At 42.8% G+C, this 22,327-nt stretch overlaps 1 protein-coding gene across 4 annotated transcripts in view; it reads right to left on the bottom strand.

Moving 5' to 3' along the window:
* Nucleotides 1-22,327, bottom strand: part of ctnna2 (catenin (cadherin-associated protein), alpha 2) — a 1,236,619-nt gene that overhangs the window by 34,260 nt on the left and 1,180,032 nt on the right. The gene's annotated exons all lie outside the window — the stretch shown is intronic.

The raw sequence follows: 22,327 nt of genomic DNA, 5'->3' as shown, positions 1-22,327 counted from the left end.
CTAAACAATGCCTTTCAACTGTCTTTCTCATTATGGTTAGAGCATTCATATCATAGATACACACATATTTGTGAAGTGGAGGAACCTTTAGATCCTTATTTGCAATTGAAATAAAAATCTTAACAACACTCATTTGCCAAAAACTCCTCCAAACTGACAGTGAATAATTAAGGGCCACTTGCATCATAGCAACAAGGTCACATAGCTGCATAACTTCAAAGTGTTGCCAGATAGCCAAATAACTCTGAGTGGGGGAAATAAAAATAAGGCAGAGCAGAATAACTGTGGGTACCAAAGCAAAATATGCAGGTTCACTTGGGATCAACTGGAAATGGTGGCACAATATAGAGTTTAGTGGCAAAACTCCGAGAAGAGCTAAACTCCGTAAGAAGTCATAATATTGTGTAATTATACCAAAGGCGCAGGTTGTGTGACTGAGAATTAATCACCAGTATTAGGCAGTCACGAAAAATCAACTATGGCATAACATCTAAAGATTGACTCATATGGCTTTCACAAGTAAAGCAACATCCATAGATGCTGCAAATCCATTTTTAAAAATAAATTAATAGGTCCTTCATAAATAGAAATTAATTTTAAGAGAGTGAAGTTGGTATTCTTATTAAAATGTTATTTTATCATTTCCAGATTTCCTTTCATTTGCTGCAAAATCTTAATTACATGTTCCTGATGCCCTGAATGCACATATATTGATTGGATTAAACAAGTCACTGTTCATTTATCTGCTATACAGGTCATGTTACTTTGAAATGCTTATTTTATGTTCTTCAGCCATTTTTCCAGTAGATGAGATATTTTATTTATGGACAAACTGTTAACATAAGGAGATAGCTAGTTATTCCAATTCTGAAGAAGTCATAGCAATAACTCTGTTTATATCTCCACTTCATCATTCTCTGTGTTTGAGCCAGTTAATCCTTCTTCTTGCCCCGAGTTGCTTCACTACTTTGCTATGGCTGGATGGCTGGTTTGCAATGCACAGATACACCAACAGCGTAGGTTCAGTTCTTGCACTGGCTGAGGTTACCATGGAGGAATCTCCTTCTTCGCCTCTCCCCTCATCTGAGGTATGGTAGCCCTCAGGCTAAACCACCACCGGTCATCTCACTCTGATGACAGTGCTGTCTTATGATCCTCTGGTATTATGGCAACTGTAACCTTTTTACAAACTGCACAAACATATGTTTATTAAAAGCCTGCTCGTGCGTTTAGCATATAGTCTCTAACAAATTCAATTGAGAAGTAACGTCACATCTTTCGAAATGTCAGTCCACCTCACAACACTGAACTGCCAATAAAGTCTCTTTAAAATAGAATCACTGTAGGAAATGCAGCAGTCTAGGTCCTCACATTAAGATCCTGCAGACCCCATTTTGAGTACTGTGAATAGATCAGATAACCACACCATAGAAAAGATAGATTGGCCTTGCAAGGAGTACAATGAAGGTTTATAAGTATGATACCTGGATTTCAGGGCTTAGGTTAGGAGGAGCAATTATTAGGGCTGTTTTCTCTATAATTTAAGGTTAGACTGCGATCTGATCGAAGTCTTCAAGAGGATGTTGTGTAACTTGAAAAGGTTCAGAAGAGATTTACAAGAATGTTGTCAGGGTTGGACGATGACTCCCTGACTCTATATTAGCAAGAAAATACAGGGTAGATAAAGATAAACTATCTCAGTTGGTTAGGGATTTTAGAATTGGGGGGGGGGGGGAAATAAACTACAAATTGGAGCCAGACCTGTTGGAAGAATTGCTAGGAATCACTTCTACACACAAAGGGTGGTAAATGTCTGGAACTCCCTTTTCACAAATGGCAGTCGATGCTGCATCAGTTGTTAATTTTAAATCTGAGATAAACTTTTTTTTGCTAAGCAAAGGAATTAAGGGAACTGGATCAAAGGTGAGTATAGAGTTAGCCCATAGACCAGCCATGATCTCATTGAGTAGTGGAACAGGCTTGAGGGACTGGTTGGCCTACTATTCTATGGTGTAATTCACTGATCTATTCACAGAATTCAAAATGGGGTCTGCAAGATCTTAATATGTGGACCTAGGCTGCTACATTTCCTGCACAAAAGCAGTGACTCTTCCTATCGTCCTATGTAATAATGAACAGGTCAGCTGTTTCTCTCACAATGACTAAGTGATAAATATTGGCCAGGACATCAAAAATCATTTTTTCAAAATAGTGCCACGGGAGCATCTATGTCCACTCAAGAAAGCAAATGGGGTGTTCAGTTCATCCAAAAGACAATGCCAATGTCAGTGCAGCACACTTTCAGTGCAGAATGAAGGGTCAGCCTTACTTTTTCCTTCTTATTTTGCTGGAAGGGAAGTTGAAATTGACAACTTTGTGACTCAGAGGCAACAATGTGACTCAATGAGTCATGGTTGATAGGAAAAGCAAGCCTGAGTTTCTGGCCTCATTATGTGCACATTGTTGCCCTCTCACAACGCTGTGTCATGCTGCAGTGAACGCTCATTCAAAACACTGGATCCTAACTCTTTGAACCTTCAGGTCTTTCATTACTCATCCAGTATGAAGTTTCCTAGCATGAACAGAATGTCTTCCTTACTACGCAGCACTCAAATGTGACTGTCCCAGTTTTAGATTACATTCCATATTTTTAACATGTACAGACTTGGCCACACATAGACCGACATTGTTAAATGCATTGTTACACTGTCCACTAAAGTGGGGAAGAAATTGGCAATTTGAGTAAACAATATTACTCAAACATAGAAAAATTAAATTCAAATCGGTGCTCCAGTGTAAAAATCCTTTCAATGCTCAAGCAATTCTCAGAGCAACACAACAATTAAAAATACCAATTGAATTTCCTGTCAAGTTCCATTTAATTATTTCCTCCTTTCATGTTGCAATGATCACATCTGGCTGTCTGTCATATATTATATTTACCTGTTCATTTTACTTGTTACTAGTACATTCGACATTCACGATAAACAAGATTGTTGATTTCCTCAGTGCTAATTCTTCCCGGTTGCATTTCCAACATATGGATGCCATCCACCTTACAGACATATGCTGCAACATCCCCAGTTACCCTGACCTGAACTGGGCACATGGTACTGATCACTGGCCAAGAGCACAGGCACCAATTACAAATGCACCATTTAAATAGCAGCAAACACGCTGGCCATTGATTAATCTGCAATCCCCTATCATTAGATCCTTTCAGGCAACCCATGCCCATCGGTCCCCAGGAACTGGATCACTATGGTGAAAAGCCAGGCTTGAAATGGACCAGAACTTTGCTTACTACCGCCAGATCACACCATTCCTTCATTGATTAACTGCAGCTCAATTTGACTCCATTCTTTTATAAGCTGTTCAAGTTAAAAAAAATGAATGAACTTACACATTCTTCCCAACCTGAGGGTGTCCCCAAAGTGCTTTGTGGTTGATGAAATATTACTGAAGTGCTGTCAGTCTTGTAATGTAGGAAACTTAAAGTTGCCAATTCAAAGTGACTATGAAGTCCCTTAAAGAATGTCTTGGCTGAACCTGGTACTTACATTTACAGTGTTAACTTGCTACTAGTGACAGTTGATAATGCATTAAAGCGGTGTATAATCAGCTGCTCCATCTGAATATGGAATCAGCTGGAACAATCTGACTTGTCCAACTGATAAACCTAATCCTATTTAGAGACATCAACAATTTGGCAGAAGCCCATTTTTCATGGCGTCAGCAGCAGGAACGGTTGAAGATTTCTTTCATGAGACAATGGAGACTTTATCATATACATTACATACATTCAAGTGGTAAATGTAGTCATCATCAGAGAGTGATGCTGTTGTAGCATGGGCTAACATGGGAGTCACGATACAAGCAACATGGTCCCACAAATAGTTATCTATTAATTCCTTAGTTATACTGGCTACCATATCTAATGGGAATACTATACTGGCATCAATGTGAATTTGTTTATAGGATCTCACTAGGAGTGAGCTGGCAAAACCTGCATGGTTTCAACTCAGTCTTCAGATTGTCTGTTAAACTATGACAGAATTGCCCAGGGCACTGAGTGATCAAGTTAAGTAACCTCTCTCCCTCCCTCTCCAAAAAGACTCGACTCCAACCCTCCCCTCCCCTCCCAAGAGTACTGCATAGCTTTATCCTTTGTCATCTATGACCAATTCTCACTTTAAGTCCTCTCATACGAATTGTCAGCAACTCCAAGAAAGCTCTTATCACTCTGTTTTGCCAGCAACATTTTGTGTCAGATCACAGAAGCTGAGAGAGTTTCACACTTAGAATTATACTTGGGGTACAAAGATTGCTGTTTCTTTTTCACAAAAATACCTGGAAAATTTGCAGATGTTACATTCTTCTGTTAAGTCAATTAATTTTATGCAATGGATTTTATTTTAGAAAACTAAATTTAGATATAAATTAATCACCTACTGTCAGAACAGGTCAGAGAGCAGTAAAATGAATCAATCATTTTTCAGACTGCACTGCAGAATTGGAAGACAGAATAAGAGGTGAATCGGAGCATGGCGGAGTGAATCACAGGCTGTCAGAGGGAATAATAAAGTGTTAAAGTGAATCTAACCATGTTCAAGTGAATCACAGTCAATCAGATACAATCAAGGGAGACGAGAGAAAAATCTATAAGAAGTCCTGAGGAGTGAATGAGTTTGCTATCTTTAACGGAGGTTTTGAGTGAGAAAATTACCATAGTCCTGTAATAATAAGTCAAGGATCCCAATGAAAGATATATTTGTGTTCACCTCTTGTGTGAAAAAGGGGCCAGGCAATGGTGTTTTTATGGGATTATATCACTCTAGTGATGTAATCAATAATCATACACAGTGGAACATTAAATTGTGACCAGAAATTATGGGGCTAAAATGTCTTCCATAATCACTCTTACCAGAATGTATAAAAAAACTAAATGGGATTTTTCTTTGTTAAAATTATCAACAAGAGGAATTCTGGACTAGTAACTGTCAAGAGATTTGAGAAACAAGAGCTGTGTTCACTGAAGTAAACAAGGTTAATATGAGTGTTCTGAAATAGCAAACAGAGGATTATTTCAACTGGTCAGTAAATCAGTAACAAAGAGGCATAATTTAGGTTGATTACTAAAGCACACAAGGGAAGATAAGAAGAGTTACTTTCCAACCAATCAAGCCATTTATGAGAATGCATAATCCACTATCAAAGGTTGCCTTTGATGCTGTCAATTCTAATAAAGGGAAGTAAATATTAAACAATCATGGGATAGCAAAGAAATAAGGGATTGTGACAATTTGCTAGCCAAATGGTTTCAACAGAACAGAAAGGGGTAATATAAAGTAATAGGGTAGGGGAATGGGTCTGGGTGGGATACTCTTTGGAGGATTGGTGTGGACTTGGGGCCAAATGGCCTGTTTCCACACTGGGATTCTATTCTATGACTAAAACCTGCATTGTCATATCGCATTGTCAGCAGAGTAAGTGTGAAGTTCTAGAATTAGTGCATTATCACAGCATAGGGGAGGCAAGGGCATATTGGTAAATTACTGGAATAATAATCCAGAATTGGATTAATGTTCTTCGGATATGCGTTTGAATGCCACCACATCAAATGTCAAATTTGAATTCAATAAGACGCCTTGGAGTGCAGGTTCATAGTTCTTTGAAAGTGGAGTCACAGGTAGATAGGATAGTGAAGAAGGCATTTGGTATGCCTTCTTTTACTGATCACAGCATTGAGTATGGGAGTTTGGAGATCATATTGTGGCTGTACAGGAAATTGGTGAGGCCACTTTTGGAATATTGCATGCAATTCTGGTCTCCTTCCTATTGGAAGGATGTTGTGAAACTTAAAAGGGTTCAGAAAAGATTTACAAGGGTGTTGCCAGGGCTGGAGCATTTGAGCCACAGGGAGAGGCTGAACAGGCTGGGGCTGTTATCCGTGGAGCTTCGGAGGATGAGGGGTGACCTTATAGAGGTTTATAAAATCATGAGGGGCATGGATAGGATAAATAGACAAAGTCTTTTCCCTGAGGTGGGGGAGTCCAGAACTAGAGGGCATAGGTTTAGGGTGAGAGGGGAAAGATATAAGGGACAATCTTTTCACACAGAGGAGAATGCATTTACAGAATGAGCTGACAGGGGAAGTGGTGGAGGCTGGTATAATTGCAGCATTTAAAAGGCATCTGGATGGGTATATGAATAGGAAGGGTTTAGAGGGATATGGGCCAAGTGCTGGCAAATGGGACTAAATTAGGTTAGGACATCTGGTCAGCATGGGCGTGTTGGATCGAAGGGTTTGTTTCCGTGCTGCACATCTCTATGACTCTATGACTCTATGAGAAGGATGCCATTTAGCCAAACATATCCATGCCAGACTCTGCAAGAGTAACTCAATTTGGGGGAGGCAAGGGCACATTGGTAAAATCACTGGACTAATAATCCAGAATTCCTGGATAATGTTCTGCGGGCATGGGTTTGAGTGCCCCCACATCAGATGTGAAATTTGAATTCAGTAAAAAAAGGAAGAAAAAGTCAGCTTAATGGTAACTATGTAATCACTGTCCATTCATCTAACAAACCCCCGATTCATTATATCCTTTAGAGAAGGAAATCTGCCATCCTTACATAGTCTAGCCTACGTGTGACTCCAGAACCATAACAAAGTGCATGACTCTTAATTGATCTGTTACTGTATGTGTAATTAATTTTGGCACATCCCATGACCAACTCAAAAATGGCTGAACCCCCAGTGTGCTGCAGTAACTGCAGTTCTTTTCTCTTCTGCTGCTGAGGTCGTAAAATATAGAGGGGAAATTAATGCCAAGCTGTGGTAGAAGGTGATTTGTATTACAGGTGTTGAGACAGCATAGATTGAAAGAGGGTAGGTCCGATCAAGGACAGTGGTGGGAGACTGTGTATTGAGTCGGAAGAGATAGGAGAGGTCTTGAACAAGTACTTCTCTTCAGTATTTACGAACGAGAGGGACTGTATTGTTGAAGAGGAGAGTGTGAAACGGACTGATAAGCTAGAAGAGATACCTGTTAGGAAGGAAGATGTGTTGGACATTTTGAACAACTTGAGGATAGACAAGTCCCCCGGGCCTGACGGGATATATCCTAGGATTATGTGGGAAGCAAGAGAGGAAATTGCAGTACCGTTGGCAATGATCTTCTCGTCTTCACTGGCAACGGGGGTGGTACCAGGGGACTGGAGAGTAGCGAATGTTGTGCCCCTGTTCAAAAAAGGGAATAGGGATAACCCTGGGAATTACAGGCCAGTTAGTCTTACTTCTGTGGTAGGCAAAGTAATGGAAAGGGTACTGAGGGATAGGATTTACGAGTATCTGGAAAGACACTGCTTGATTAGGGACAGCCAGCACGGATTTGTGAAGGGTAGGTCTTGCCTTACAAGTCTTATTGAATTCTTCGAGGAGGTGACCAAGCATGTGGATGAGGGTAGAGCAGTGGATGTAGTGTACATGGATTTTAGTAAGGCATTTGATAAGGTTCCCCATGGTAGGCTTATGCGGAAAGTCAGGAGGCATGGGATAGAGGGAAATTTGGCCAATTGGATAGAAAACTGGCTAACCGGTCGAAGTCAGAGAGTGGTGGTAGATGGTAAATATTCAGCATGGAGTCCAGTTACAAGTGGAGTTCCGCAGGGATCAGTTCTGGGTCCTCTGCTGTTTGTAATTTTTATTAATGACTTAGATGAGGGAGTCGAAGGGTGGGTCAGTAAATTTGCAGATGATGCAAAGATAGGTGGAGTCGTGGACAGTGAGGAGGGCTGTTGTTGGCTGCAGAGGGACTTAGATATGATGCAGAGCTGGGCTGAGGAGTGGCAGATGGAGTTCAACCCTGCCAAGTGTGAGGTTGTCCATTTTGGAAGAACAAATAAGATTGCGGAATACAGGGTTAATGGTAGGGTTCTTGGTCAGGTGGAGGAACAGAGGGATCTTGGGGTCTATGTACATAGATCTTTGAAGGTTGCCACTCAGGTGGATAGAGTTTGTAAGAAGGCCTATGGAGTATTATCGTTCATTAGCAGAGGGATTGAATTCAAGAGTCGTGAAGTGATGTTGCAGCTGTACAGGACTTTGGTTAGGCCACATTTGGAGTACTGTGTGCAGTTCTGGTCGCCTCACTTTAGGAAAGATGTGGAAGCTTTGGAGAGGGTGCAGAGAAGATTTACCAGGATGTTGCCTGGAATGGAGAGTAGGTCGTACGAGGATAGGTTGAGAGTTCTCGGCCTTTTCTCGTTGGAACGGCGAAGGATGAGGGGTGACTTGATAGAGGTTTATAAGATGATCAGAGGAATAGATAGAGTAGACAGTCAGAAACTTTTTCCCCGGGTACAACAGAGTGTTACAAGGGGACATAAATTTAAGGTGAAGGGTGGAAGGTATAGGGGAGATGTCAGGGGTGGGTTCTTTACCCAGAGAGTGGTGGGGGCATGGAATGCGCTGCCCGTGGGAGTGGTAGAGTCAGATTCATTGGCGACCTTTAAGCGGCATTTGGATAGGTACATGGATGGGTGCTTAATCTAGGATAGAAGTTCGGCACAACATCGTGGGCCGAAGGGCCTGTTCCGTGCTGTATTGTTCTATGTTCTATGAAAGAGTAAGAATGATAGGATGATATTCTTGGTGAGAGGGTTTTCAGATGGGATGGATATCTGAGACATGAAAGAAAAGAGTAATAATAAGGAATTTCAACTACTTAATGTGCACAAGTGAAGTGAAGAAGTGAAATCAGAAAAACAATGAGAGAGTACAAAGAAATATTGGAAATAAAATCAAGAAATCAAAGATTAAATTCATTAAAAGATCAACAAAACTAATCAAAACACATTAAGAGCATGATGATCACCAAAATACATTCATCAAAGGTCCTCAGATAGTACTTTCCAAACCCACGACCACTTCCACTTAGAAGATCAAGGGCAGCAGATGCATCATCACCTTCATGTTACCCTCCAAGCCTTTCACCATCTTGTCTTACAAGTATATTGCTGTTCCTTCACTGTGCTTGGAGCAAAATAGTAGAATTCCTTCCCGAAAGGCATTGTGGTCAACCCAGAGCAGGTGGACTGCAGCAGTTCAAGAAGGCAGCTCACCACCACTTTCTCAAGGGCAACAATAATGCTGGCCAGCCAGCAATGCCCACATCCCACAGATGAATTTTTTAAATATAATAACTAAAGAAAGAGAAGAGCCTGTTAGAGATGACAAAGGTGGCCAACGTGTTGATGTGCCTGTGATTCTTAATGAGTACTATTGAATTCATTGTCAATTCAAAAGCTTTGGATTAATCAAGGACATTTAATATGGATTGATTAATGGAAGGCCATGTTGGACTAACCTGATTACACATTTTGAGGAGGTCAGAAGGGTGATTGATGTGATATATCTTTTATCAAAGCTTTTAGCAGGATGGCACAGGGAACACTAGCTCTCTCTGTCTTTTCATATAGATTCAACTAGGTTCAAGCTCCTCCGGAGTTTTGCTTTCCAGTTTCAGTTTCTTCAGAAATTGGAAAGGTCAATTTTATTTCTCAGCTTCCCTATTTAATCAAAGCTTGTCTCAATGAATAAAAGCTTTTCAACAATATATTTCATCACATCGCAAAGAGCAATAAGGTAATCTGGAGCTGTTTCTTTAGAATACAGGCTGAGGGGACATTCAACTAACACAGGTTTTCTGCTATAATACACATTTCATAAATGCAAATTCGCTGTAACGCGATTGACGAAACAGGGACACTGTTTCTAAAGCGCAAACTCTTTGAATTCTTAAAGAACTACCTGTATGGATAAAACTATTATGGGTCAGACAGAGTTGATTGAGAGGATCATTGAAAGGAGTAATAGTGCAGATAAATTTCAATGCAAATGTGCTCTTGGTAAGCAAACCTTACATTCCAAAGACTTGTGGATCACATTAAACACCATATCTCTTCAACTGTTCTGAGTAGGCAAGGTACTGCAAAGAGTGGGGGTGAATGAGTGCTATTCTGGCTACAATCAGTGACTAGTGGTGTGTCTTAGGGATTGGTGTTGGGACTGCAATTATTTACCATTTATATTGATGATTTGGAGTTGGGGACCACATGTACGGTGTCAAAGTTTGCAGATGACACTAAGATGAGTGGCAGAGCAAAGTGTGCAGAGGTCTGTGAAACTTTGCAGAGGAACATAGATACTTTGAGTGAGTGGGCAAAGGTCTGGCAGATGGAATACAATGTTAATAAATGTGAAGTCATACGTTTTGATATGAGTAACAGTAAAAAAGATCATTACTTGAATGGTAAAAAGTTGGAACATGCTGCTATGAGGAGGGAGGTGGATGTTCTTGTGTATGAATCACATTAGATTGGGCTGCAGGTACAACAGGTAATCAGGAAGGCAAATGGAATTTTGTCCTTCATTGCTAAAGGGATTGAGTTTAAAAGTGGAGAGGTAATGTTGCAGCTATACAAGGTGCTGGTGAGGCCACACCTGGAGTACCTTGTGCATTTTTGGTCTCCTTACTTGATAAAGGATGTACTGACACTGGAGGGCGTGCACAGGAGGTTCACTAGGTTGATTCCAGAGTTGAGTGGGTTGGTTTATTAGGAGAGACAGAGTATATTGGGATTATATTCATTGGAATTCAGAAGATGAGGAGGAATATTGTAGAAACATATAAAATTATGAAGGGAATTGACAAAATAGAAGTGGACATGATATTTCCAATAGTAGGACAAGAGGGCACAGCCTCAAGATTAGAGGATGCATACTTAGGACTGAATTGAGAAGGAACTTCTTCACCCAGAGGGTTGTTAATCTATGGAATTCCTCGCCCAGGGAAGTAGTTGATGCTACTTCAGTAAACACCTTTAAAGTTAAGGTAGTTTTTTTTTGATAAATAAAGGAATTAAGGGATATGGTGAGAGTGCGGGTAAGAGGAGCTGAGTCCATGAAAAGATTAGCCATGATCTTACTGAGTGGCGGACCAGGCTCGAAGGGCCGGATGGCCTACTCCTGCTCTTAGCTGAAAAATGTGTTGCTGGAAAAGCACAGCAGGTCAGGCAGCATCCAAGAAGCAGGAGAATCGACGTTTTGGGCATAAGCCCTTCTTCAAGAATGATCCTACTCCTGCTCTTAGTTCTTTTGTACTGATAGTACCAAGCAACAAATGGGTGCAAAACTCAAAACAGAGTCCAACATTAGATGTGATGCTCTAATTAGAAATTTGCTAAATAATTCTAAATGTGCTAAGATTTATGCTGACAGTTAATTTAGGGTCGTCATTTGGGGTCACAGGGTGGCTCATTTACACATACTGGAAGCTATGCAAAAGACCCTTTTCTTTGTTTTTATTCATACTTGGCATGATGGTGTCACTGGCTAGGCCAACATTTATTACCCATCCCTAATTGCCCAGAGGGTAGTTAAGAGTCAACCACACTTCTGTGGGTCTGGAGTCACACATAGACCAGATAAAGTAAAGATGGCAGTTTCTTTCCCTACAGAACTTTATTAGAGTCATGGAGTCATAGAGATGTACAGCATGGAAACAGACCCTTCAGTCCAACTCGTCCATGCTGACCAGTTATCCCAACCCAATCTAGTCCCACCTGCCAGCATTTGGCCCATATCCCTCCAAACCCTTCCTATTCATTTACCCATGCAGATGCCTTTTAAATGTTGCAATTGTACCAGCCTCCAATACTTTCTCTGGCAGCTCATTCCATACACATACCACCCTCTGCATGAAAAAGTTGCCCCTTAGGTCTCTTTTATATCTTTCTCCGCTCACCCTAAACCTATGTTCTCTAGTTCTGGACTCCCCCATCTATGGGAAAATACTTTGTCTATTTACCCTATCCATGCCCCTCATGATTTTATAAACCTCTATAAGGTCATCCCTCAGCTGCCGACACTCCAGGGAAAACAGCCGTAGCCATTTTCAACATCTCCCTATAGCTGAAATCCTCCAACCCTGGCAACATCCTTGTAAATCTTTTCTGAACCCTTTCAAGTTTCACAACATCTTTCCGATAGGAAGGAGACCAGAATTGCATGCAATATTCCAAAAGTGACCTAATCAATGTCCTGTACAGCCGCAACATGACCTCCCAACTCCTGTCCTCAATACTCTGACCAATAAAGGAAGGCATACCAAACGCCTTCTTCACTATTCTATCTACCTGCAACTCCACTTTCAAGGAGCTATGAACTTGCACTCCAAGGTTTCTTTGTTCAGCAATACTCCCTAGAACCTTACCGGGAAGGGTAAGCTTTCCCACTTAAAAAGGGTCTTACCTCAGGATTTGGGCCTCCATTTTGACAGAGCAGCGAGGAGAGAAGTGAGGTGAAGCGAGGGCTGCTGGGTAGGGAAGGGCTTAATTTATATTTGGGCAGTGGCTAAACCAGAGATACTGCACGTGTAGTATCTCCCTCCCGCCCCCCTCCTCTAACCGGAAGAAACAGACTCTGTAAAGTAAGGCTTTTATTTCTTGCTTATCTTTCTTTTTCATATATATTTAAGTGCACTGTTTGGTTTAATTAGTCCATTTAAAGCTAAGCATACAATGGTATGGGACCTCAGACCCGTGGCATATGCCTCTTGCTTGATGTGGGAGTTTAGGATTGTGTCTGATATTCCTGACTCTTTCACTGCAAGAAGTGTTTCCAACTGCAGCTGTTGTTTGACCGCATGACGGCTCTGGAGCTGTGGATGGACTCACTGTGGAGCACGTTTAGTGAACTGGTCACACCGCAGGTCAGAATTGCTGAGGGAAACAGTGAATGGGTGACCAAAAGACAGAAAAAGAGTAGGAAGGCAGGAAGGTGTCCCCTGCGGTCATCTCCCTCCAAAACAGATATACTGTTTTGGATACTGTTGAAGGAGATGACTCATCAGGAAAGGGCAGCAGTTGTCAAGATCATGGCACCATGGTGGGCACTGCTGTTCAGAAGGGCAGGAAAAAGACTCGAAGGGCCATAGTCATAGGGGATTCTATTGTAAGGGGAGTAGATAGGCGGTTCTGTGGCCGAAAACGGGACTCCCGGATGGTATGTTGCCTCCCAGATGCTCGGGTCAGGCCCTGTCACCAATCGGCTGCAGACCACTCTAAAAGGGAGGGTGAACAGCCAGTTGTCTTGGTGCATATAGGCACCAATGACATAAGTCAAAAAAACGAGATGAGGTCCTGAAAGAAGAATTCAGGGAGCTAGGAGAGAGGTTAAAGAGGAGGACCTCAAAGGTAGTGATCTCGGGATTACTACCAGTGCCATGTGCTAGCCAGTGTAGAAATGAAAAAATAGGCAGGATGAACACATGGCTTGAGAGATGGTATAGCAAGGAGGGGTTCAGATTTGTTGGACACTGGGACCGGTTCTGGGGAAGGTGGGACTATTACAAATGGATGGTTTCAGGCATCAGCCCTTCTTCAGGATATTGCCTGGTATGGGGGATTTTAGTTATGAAGAAAGGATGGGTAGACTGGGCTTGTTTTCAGTGGAGTGACCTGATAGAAGTTTATAAGATTGTGAATGGCATGGATTGAGTGGAAGACATGAGGCTTTTTCCCACGATGGAGGGGTCAATTACTAGGGGACACAGGTTCAAGTAGTGAGGGAGGGATGTTTAAAAGAGATGTGCAAGAGAAGCTTTTCTCACAAAGGGTGGTGAGCACCTGGACCGCACTGCCAGAGGAGGTGGTGAAAGCAGACACAATAGCAACCTTCAAGAAGCACTTAGATGAATACATGAATAGGAAGGGAATACAGAGATCATGTAAGTTTTAGTGAGAAAGGACAAAATGTGTTGGCACAGGCTTGGAGGGCTGAAGGGCCTCCTGTGCTGTATTGATCTTTGTTCAGAATCCTGCACTTCACTGACCTGCAGCTTGCAGACTTAAACCTGCTGGGGCTACACATTTGGCATAGGCCTCTCTTGCCGTCCATCAGAGCAGTGATAGGTTGAGGTCCTGAATTGGGTAGCAATCACCCACGCATGGGCTACGGTTAGACCATGGGTGGGCAACCCATCCAAAACTTTCATTGGCTCCCATAAAATTGTGGCAGTCATGGGCATGAGGGCAGCAGGTGTGCCACTGATGGTATGATGTCCAGTACCCCATCTATCTGTTTTCCTGCCTGTCAATGACCAGCAAAATTCAGCCTCACTCGTGGCAATTCGAGATCAGTTGAACTGTCACAATAAGAATCTATCACACAGCTGTATCAACAAATCCTCCAGGGCTGAAGTACTTCTTCAGAGAGTCAGCTGCTATCTGAAGATGGGGCTATGTGAAGGTGGCCAACTGCTTCAAACTATGTTGAACATATGGCTGAATTATGAATCACAGCAGAGATTAAAGCACTGGGACCAAATTCCATTTCTAAACACTGCTGAATGCAGCATGGCACAATGAACTCTGATCATTTGAAGGCCATTACATAGTCCTTGTCAACATCACATATCTTTCATGAACAAATCTCTTTCATCAATTGTGCATTAAAAGCATTATCATACCTCATATAATGAAACATGAAGATACCAACACTTTTAATTTTATTTGTCAAAACATTCCCACCTCCAGGACAGGGATTCCCCATGGTTCATAAACCTTCTAAATGGATCACCTGGCATCAACCTAGGCACTGGAAACAGTAGAAACAGCCCTGTCAGCCCTGCAAAGTCCTCCTCACTAACAGCTGTGGGCCAGTGCCAAAACTGGGAAAACTGTTTGACAGATTACTCAAGCAACAGCCTGATATAGTAATACTTATCGAATCATACTCTATAGCCAATGTCGCAGACACTACCATCGCCATCCCTGGATATATCCTATCCCACTGACAAGACAGACCCAGCAAAGATGGTGGCACAGTGAAATACAGTTGGGTGGGACCTGTCCTGGGAATCCTCAACTTTGACTCTGGATCCCATGAAGTCGCATGGCTTCAGGCCAAACATGAGCATGGAAACATCCTGTTGATTACCACATACCGGCCTCCCTCAGCTGATAAATCAGAACTCCTCCATGTTGAGCAAACACTTAGGCAAGAGCACAAAATGTACTCTGGTAGGGGATTTCAATACCCAGCACCCCCTTTACATTGAGGAAACCCTCCCTCATGTTGTGTGGCAGAATTCAAATAGACCTAGCAACTCAAGACAGCCGCAGAATTATACTCCAGCACAATCTGTAACCTCATGGCCCAGCATATCCCCCACTTAATCATTACCATCAAACCAAGGGATCAACCCTGTTTCAATGGAAAATGCGGGAGGCCATGCCAGGACAGCATCAGACGCACCTAAAAATGAGGTGTCAACCTGATGAAGCTACCAAAGCAAAGGCTACAGGCTCTGAAAACATTCCAGCAATAGTACTGAAGACTTGTACTCCAGAGACTATTTAAGGAGCAGTTGTTGCGAGTGATGCATAAATTTGTTCTTCTGAGACAGGTAAAAAGGGGTAAGATTAGGAACTTTGGATGACGAGAACAGAGGAGCTTCTCGTCAAAAGGAAGAAGGCAGCTTACGTAAGGTGGAGGAAGCAAGGATCTAGCACAGCTTTAGAGGATTACAGGCTTGCTAGAAAGGAGCTCAGAAATGGACTGAGGAGAGCCAGGAGGGGGCATGAAAAAGGCTTGGCAAGAAGGATCAGGGAGAACCCAAAGGCATTTTACTCATACGTGAGGAATAAGGGAATGATCAGGGAGAAGATAGGGCTGATCAGGGATAGCGTAGGGAACTTGTGTGTGGAGTCTGAGCAGATAGGGGAAGCCCTAAATGAGTTTTTTGCTTTGGTTTTCACCAAGGAAAGGGAACTTGTTGTAAATGAAAACTTAGAGGAGCTGGGATACAATCTTGAACCAGATCAAGATTGATGAAGATAATATGCTAGAAATTTTGGAAAACATTAAGATTGATAAGTCCCCAGGACCAGACCAGATTTATCCTAGGCTGCTCCAGGAAGCGAGAAAGGAGGTTGCTAAGCTGCTGGCGAGGATATTTGTCTCCTCGCTCTCCACTGAGTCGTACCGGAGGATTGGAAGGATGTGAATGTTGTTCCACTTTTCAAGAAGGGTAATAGGGAAATCTCTGGCAATTACAGACCAGTCTGTCTCATGTCTGTGGTCAGCAATGTTGTGGAAAGAATTCTGATGGATAGGATTTATGACTATTTGGCAAAGCATAGCGTGATTAAAGGCAGTCAGCATGGCTTCGTGAGGGGTCAGTCCTGCCTCACAAATCTTATTGAGTTCTTTGAGGAGGTAACAAGACAGGTCGACGAAGATTGAGCAGTGGATGTGGTGTATATGGATTTCAGCAAGGCATTTGATAGGATTCCCCATGGTAGACTCATTCATAAAGTCAGGAAGTATGGGATACAGGGAGATTTGGCTATCTGGATTCAGAATTGGCTCGCTGACAGAAGGCAGAGAGTGGTTGTAGATGGAAAGTATTCTGCCTGGAGGTCCTGCAGGGCTCTGTTCTTGGGCCTCTGTTCTTTGTAGTTTTTATAAATGACTTGGATGAGGAGGTTGAAGGGTGGGTTAGTAAACTTGCAGATGACACAAAGGTTGGAGGTGTCGTCGATAGTATAGAGGGCAACTGCAGGCTGCAGTGCGACATTGACAGGATGCAGAGCTGGACTGAGAAATGGCAGATGGAGTTCAACCTGGATAAATGCGAAGTGATGCATTTTGGAAGGTCAAACTCGAATGCTGAATATAGGAGTAAAGACAGGATTCTTGGCAGTGTGGAGGAACAGAGGGATCTGGGTGTGCAAGTACATAGATCCCTCAAAATTGCCACCCAAGTGGATAGGGTTGTTAAGAAAGCCTATGGTGTTTTGGCTTTCATTAACAGGGGTATTGAGTTTAAGAGCCGTGAGGTTTGCTGCAGCTCTACAAGTCCCTGGTGAGAACACACTTGGAATATTGTGTCCAGTTCTGGTCGCCCCATTATAGGAAAGATACAGAGGCTTTGGAGAGGGTGCAAAGAAGGTTTACCAGGATGCTGCCTCGTCTGGAGGGCTTGCCTTATGAAGAAAGGTTGAATAAGCTTAGACTGTTCTCTCTGGAAAGAAGGAGGAAGAGAGGAGACCTGATCGAGGTGTACAAAATAATGAGAGGAATAGATAGAGTCAATAGCCAGAGACTTTTCCCCAGGGCAGGATTGACTGGTACGAGAAGTCATAGTTTGAAAATATTAGGGGAAAGGTATAAAGGAGATTTCAGAGGTAGGTTCTTTATGCAGAGAGTTGTGAATGCATGGAATGCATTGCCAGCTGTGGTGGTGGAAGCGAAGTCATTGGGGACATTTAAGCGACTGTTGGACATGCACACGGATAGCAGTGAGTTGAAGGGTGCATAGATTAAGTTACTATATTTTACATTAGGATTACGTCTCAGCACAATATCGTGGGCCTAAGGGCCTGTTCTGTGGTGTACTTTTCTATGTTCTATGTTCTAACTTGCCAGTCCCCTAGCCATGCTATTCCAGTACAGTTACAACACTGGCATCTACCTGACAAAAATTGCTCAGCGTTGTCCTGTACACAATAAGCAGGACAAATGCAACCTGGCCAATAACTGCCTCATCAGTAAAGTAATGGAAGCTGTCATTAACAGTAATAACATCAGCTGGTATCATTACAGTCTTTCAACCCAACTAAGATCAGAGCGTAACCTCAATGGCTCCACAGACAGACATCATTTCAAGTGGTTAATCCTATTGCACGAACATCCAAGATTTCAACTTAAAACAATGCTCTTAATCAAGCAAAAATGTATTTTTTAAAGTTAGCTGCAGTGTTTAACATGAAGCTGTAAATACATTAATATTGGAGCATGCATATTAATAAATACATGGGTAAAAGGGCAGTATTTACTGAAATGAATTAGCACAGACAAAAACACTGCAAATGTAGCTCATTGCTCCCTTGAAGGAGTATGTAATCTTTTACACCATGGTCAGATGATCTTAGATTCAATGAGGCGGCAACTGGACTGCTCAGACTGGCCTCAATAATTCTGGTTTCAGAATTGAAAAGATAATTAGACAGGTTTCTGCTCTGAAGTGCTACTCAGTGACCCCTGCTGGCAGGTTCTGGAATTGGTATGACTGACCTCCTTTTGCGCTGTGTGATTCTATGCATACAGAATTTGGATGAGTGTAGGCAAGCTGTAGAGCCCTCCTTGGGTGAAGCAGCCAGACAGTAATCAGACTCTGGATCTATTCTCCAAGAATGTCAACTCACCAGCTACAAGAGGGCGGCTGGCACCTAGAGCCATATTCCAGTGTCTAACATAAGATAGAGTATATTGAATGACCAAATATATTTAAAAAGGAAGATTATGGATAGGTTTCACCTATGCTAAGGGGATGAATGAGCAGCGTGGTCCTTTTTGAATAATACAATACAGGATTCATGCCAGAGGAGCGAGACAGAAGCCTTCAATGTTTAAAGTTGCTGTTGGCATTCACCTCAGATGAATGCAGGTCCCAGCTGTATGTAAGTTTGAGGAGAGGACGTGTGTCTACAGCTGAAATTTGCATTTGCGTGCACAGCATACAAATACACTTGGCTGTATTCTGCTAGACAGCCACAAAAGATTCAAACTTACAAACAAAGCATTCAGTCTGGTCAGGGAAGTGATTTCCGGCTTCACATGGAATTGAAGGATGGAAGGGTTCTGTTTGGAAATTCAGTGTTCATCACACAGTGTATTGAGTGCTCCCAGGTCAGCTATAGCATGGTCATGCACAGTAAAACACTCACTCTGCTCCAAATTAGTGACATGCACCTCACCATAATATAATACATAATACCACATAATATATGTTTCTTCATATCAACACCAGCCAGCTATGACATTTTGACTGATATTGTCAAACATTGTGATAATTAACAAATTTGGAACAGGTCTCCAGTGTTCCTATGTCCATGACAATTGCATTGAAGCTTATTTATGCTATATCCTTACAAACTGTACTCCAAGTCAACTTCATCTCACTGGGTTCAAGCACCAGTCCTCAGTGACTTGTGCATAAATTCCTGATTGACACTTCAGGAAAAGTTTGGCATTGGCAGTGGTGCCACCTTTAGGACCAGACACTATTCTGACAGCCTGACTAATCTCCTGCAAACGTACAAAGATCTCATGAGATTACGTCAACGCAGCTAAGACCAGAGCACAACCTCAATCTCCACAAAGACAGAGACCACTTCAACTGGTTAAGCCACGAGGATTAAAATTCCAGGACCTTGAATTAAAAAGAAGTTTTTACTCAAGCAGCAAAGTTCTTTTAAGTGCAAGCAGCAATACTGGGACACTGTTTAACACAAAGATGTAAACATTGGAGCATGCATATAAATAAATACTTGGGTAAAAGAAAATGCAAACGAGTTGTCTTGTTCGAGCTGACGTTTTTATTCACTCACCGGATGTGGACATTGCTGGCATTTGTTGTCCATTCCAGTTACCCTCTCACTGAGTGTCTTGCCAGGCCATTTCAGAGTGCAAAAGGTAAAAACAATGACTGCAGATGCCGGAAACCAGATTCTGGATTAGTGGTGCTGGAAGAGCACAGCAGTTCAGGCAGCATCCAAATAACTTCGAAATCAATGTTTCGGGCAAACGCCCTTCATCAGGAATAAAGGCAGTGAGTCTGAAGCATGGAGAGATAAGCTAGAGGAGGGTGGGGGTGGGGAGAAAGTAGCATAGAGTACAATGGGTGAGTGGGGGAGGGGATGAAGGTGATAGGTCAAGGAGGAGAGGGTGGAGTGGATAGGTGGAAAAGAAGATAGGCAGGTAGGACAAGTCCGGACAAGTCATTGGGACAGTTACTGAGCTGGAAGTTTAGAACTGGGGTGAGGTGGGGGAAGGGGAAATGAGGAAACTGTTGAAGTCCACATTGATGCCCTGGGGCTGAAGTGTTCCGAGGCGGAAGATGAGGCATTCTTCCTCCAGGCGTCTGGTGGTGAGGGAGCGGCGGTGAAGGAGGCCCAGGACCTATATGTCCTCGGCAGAGTGGGAGGGGGAGTTGAAATGTTGGGCCACGGGGCGGTTTGGTTGATTGGTGCGGGTGTCCCGGAGATGTTCCCTAAAGCGCTCTGCTCGGAGGCGCCCAGTCTCCCCAATGTGGAGGAGACCGCAACGGAGCAACGGATACAATAAATGATATTAGTGGATGTGCAAGTAAAACTTTGATGGATGTGGAAGGCTCCTTTAGGGCCTTGGATAGAGGTGAGGGAGGAGGTGTGGGCACAGGTTTTACAGTTCCTGCGGTGGCAGGGGAAAGTGCCAGGATGGGAGGGTGGGTTGTTTGGGGGCGTGGACCTTACCAGGTAGTCGCGGAGGGAACGGTCTTTGCGGAAGGCGGAAAGAGGTGGGGAGGGAAATATATCCCTGGTAGTAGGGTCTGTTTGGAGGTGGCGGAAATGTCGGCGGATGATTTGGTTTATTCGAAGGTTGGTAGAGTGGAAGGTGAGCACCAGGGGTGTTCTGTCCTTGTTACGGTTGGAGGGGTGGGGTCTGAGGGCGGAGGTGCGGAATGTAGACGAGATGCGTTGGAGGGTATCTTTAACCATGTGGGAAGGGAAATTGCGGGCTCTAAAGGATGAGGCCATCTGGTGTGTTCTGTGGTGGAACTGGTCCTCCTGGGAGCAGATCCGGCGGAGGCGGAGGAATTGGGAAATATGAGTGCAGTTAAGTTTTAACCATACTGCTGTAGATCTGAAGTCACATGTAGGTCAGACCAACTAAAGATGGCAGATTTTCTTCCCGAAAGGGCATTACTGAAGGAGATAGGTTTTTATAACAGTAAATGATGGATTCAGTGTTGCTATTTGGCTAATTTTGTATTTTAGGAACAGGGGTGGCTCTGTGGATCACTGCTGCCTCAGAATGCCAGATATCCGATTTCGATTCCAGCCTTGGGCGACTGTCTGTGTGGAGTTTACACATTCTCCCTGTGTCTGCGTGGGTTTCCACAGGATGCTCCAGTTTCCTCACACAGTCCAAAGATTTAAGCAGATTGGCCATGCTAAGTTGTATGTAGTGAATTGGAATGTGTCGGCTCGGTGGCTTAGCCATGGCAAGCGTGGGTTCTGGGTCTGTGTGGGATTCTGTTCAGCAGGTAAGTGCAGACGAGTTGGGCTAAATATCTGCTTTCCCACTGTAGGGATTCTATACTGAATTCAAATTTTACCATTTGCCAGAGTGAAATTCAAATTCCCATTAAATCCGATTAATCAGTCATTTGTTTTTATTGTTGGGATGAAGTGAGCTGAGTCCCACATTCCTCTACAAGAGAAGCAACTCAAAAGGCTGGGAAATGCTTCCATAAAATCATTAAATTTTATTGCATAGAAGAAGGTCTGCTCTGTCTGTGACAGGCGAAAGTGGGAACTGCAAATGCTGCAGATTCCTTATGCAGGGATCCTCGGATGCTGCTTGACCTGCTGTGCTTTTCCAGCACCACGCTAATATAGGCTCGGTCTGTGACAGCTCTGTGAAAGAGTTGTCCAAATAGTCCTGGCCTTTTCATTGCAATTCTGCATATTTGTCATCTTCAAACACATGCCTATTTTAGGAACATGCTCCTTAAGTGGAACAGGAACAGAAATTGCTGGAGAACCTCAGCATGTCAGGCAGCATCTGTGAAGAGAAAGCCGAGTCAATGTTCTGGGTCCAGCGACCCTGCTCTGTCAATAGAGGTTTGCTCCTTCTTCCTTCAGAGTAGCAGAGAAGCAGTTCACCTCTTCTGTCTCAGGCAGCTTTATACCTTGATCCTGGGACTGGTCATTTGAAAGTTAATTTTATTTTTATACAGAGGATTAGAGCCACTGATGAGATAACTCGAATCATAGCTTTCTCTTCCGGCAACACTGAGCAAAGTAGTTGTAAACTACAGCAATACCATGCCAGTACAATTGCAGCTTTGATCTTCCTCTGATTCTGCACTAGCATGTCTCACTCAAGTATAAATAACACATTTTCTGTTGCAAGAGTCATTTAAATAATGACTCTTAGATTTTGTCACATACAAGTTACTGCAGTTCTAGAATATTCATCACTGGGAGGAAAGAAAAAGTCCCACAGTGGTGGCATGGAATGAACTACAAGCCAACCTCAGTTTCCTCAATTTAATATTCTTCAGGCAGATTTTTAATGAGGTTGCAGCAATTGCTAAATATATATATATTTTATCTGTCACAGATATACATTAGCAAAGAAAAAGAGCATCATTGCCTAATGAAGCATGCACAGAAGAATATGCTATTAAGAAGCGAATATTCAACAGCA

The sequence above is a fragment of the Chiloscyllium punctatum genome, chromosome 1 (genome assembly GCF_047496795.1).
Source record: "Chiloscyllium punctatum isolate Juve2018m chromosome 1, sChiPun1.3, whole genome shotgun sequence".
NCBI classification, from domain to species: domain Eukaryota; kingdom Metazoa; phylum Chordata; class Chondrichthyes; order Orectolobiformes; family Hemiscylliidae; genus Chiloscyllium; species Chiloscyllium punctatum.
This window is presented reverse-complemented; position numbering and strand designations above follow the sequence as displayed.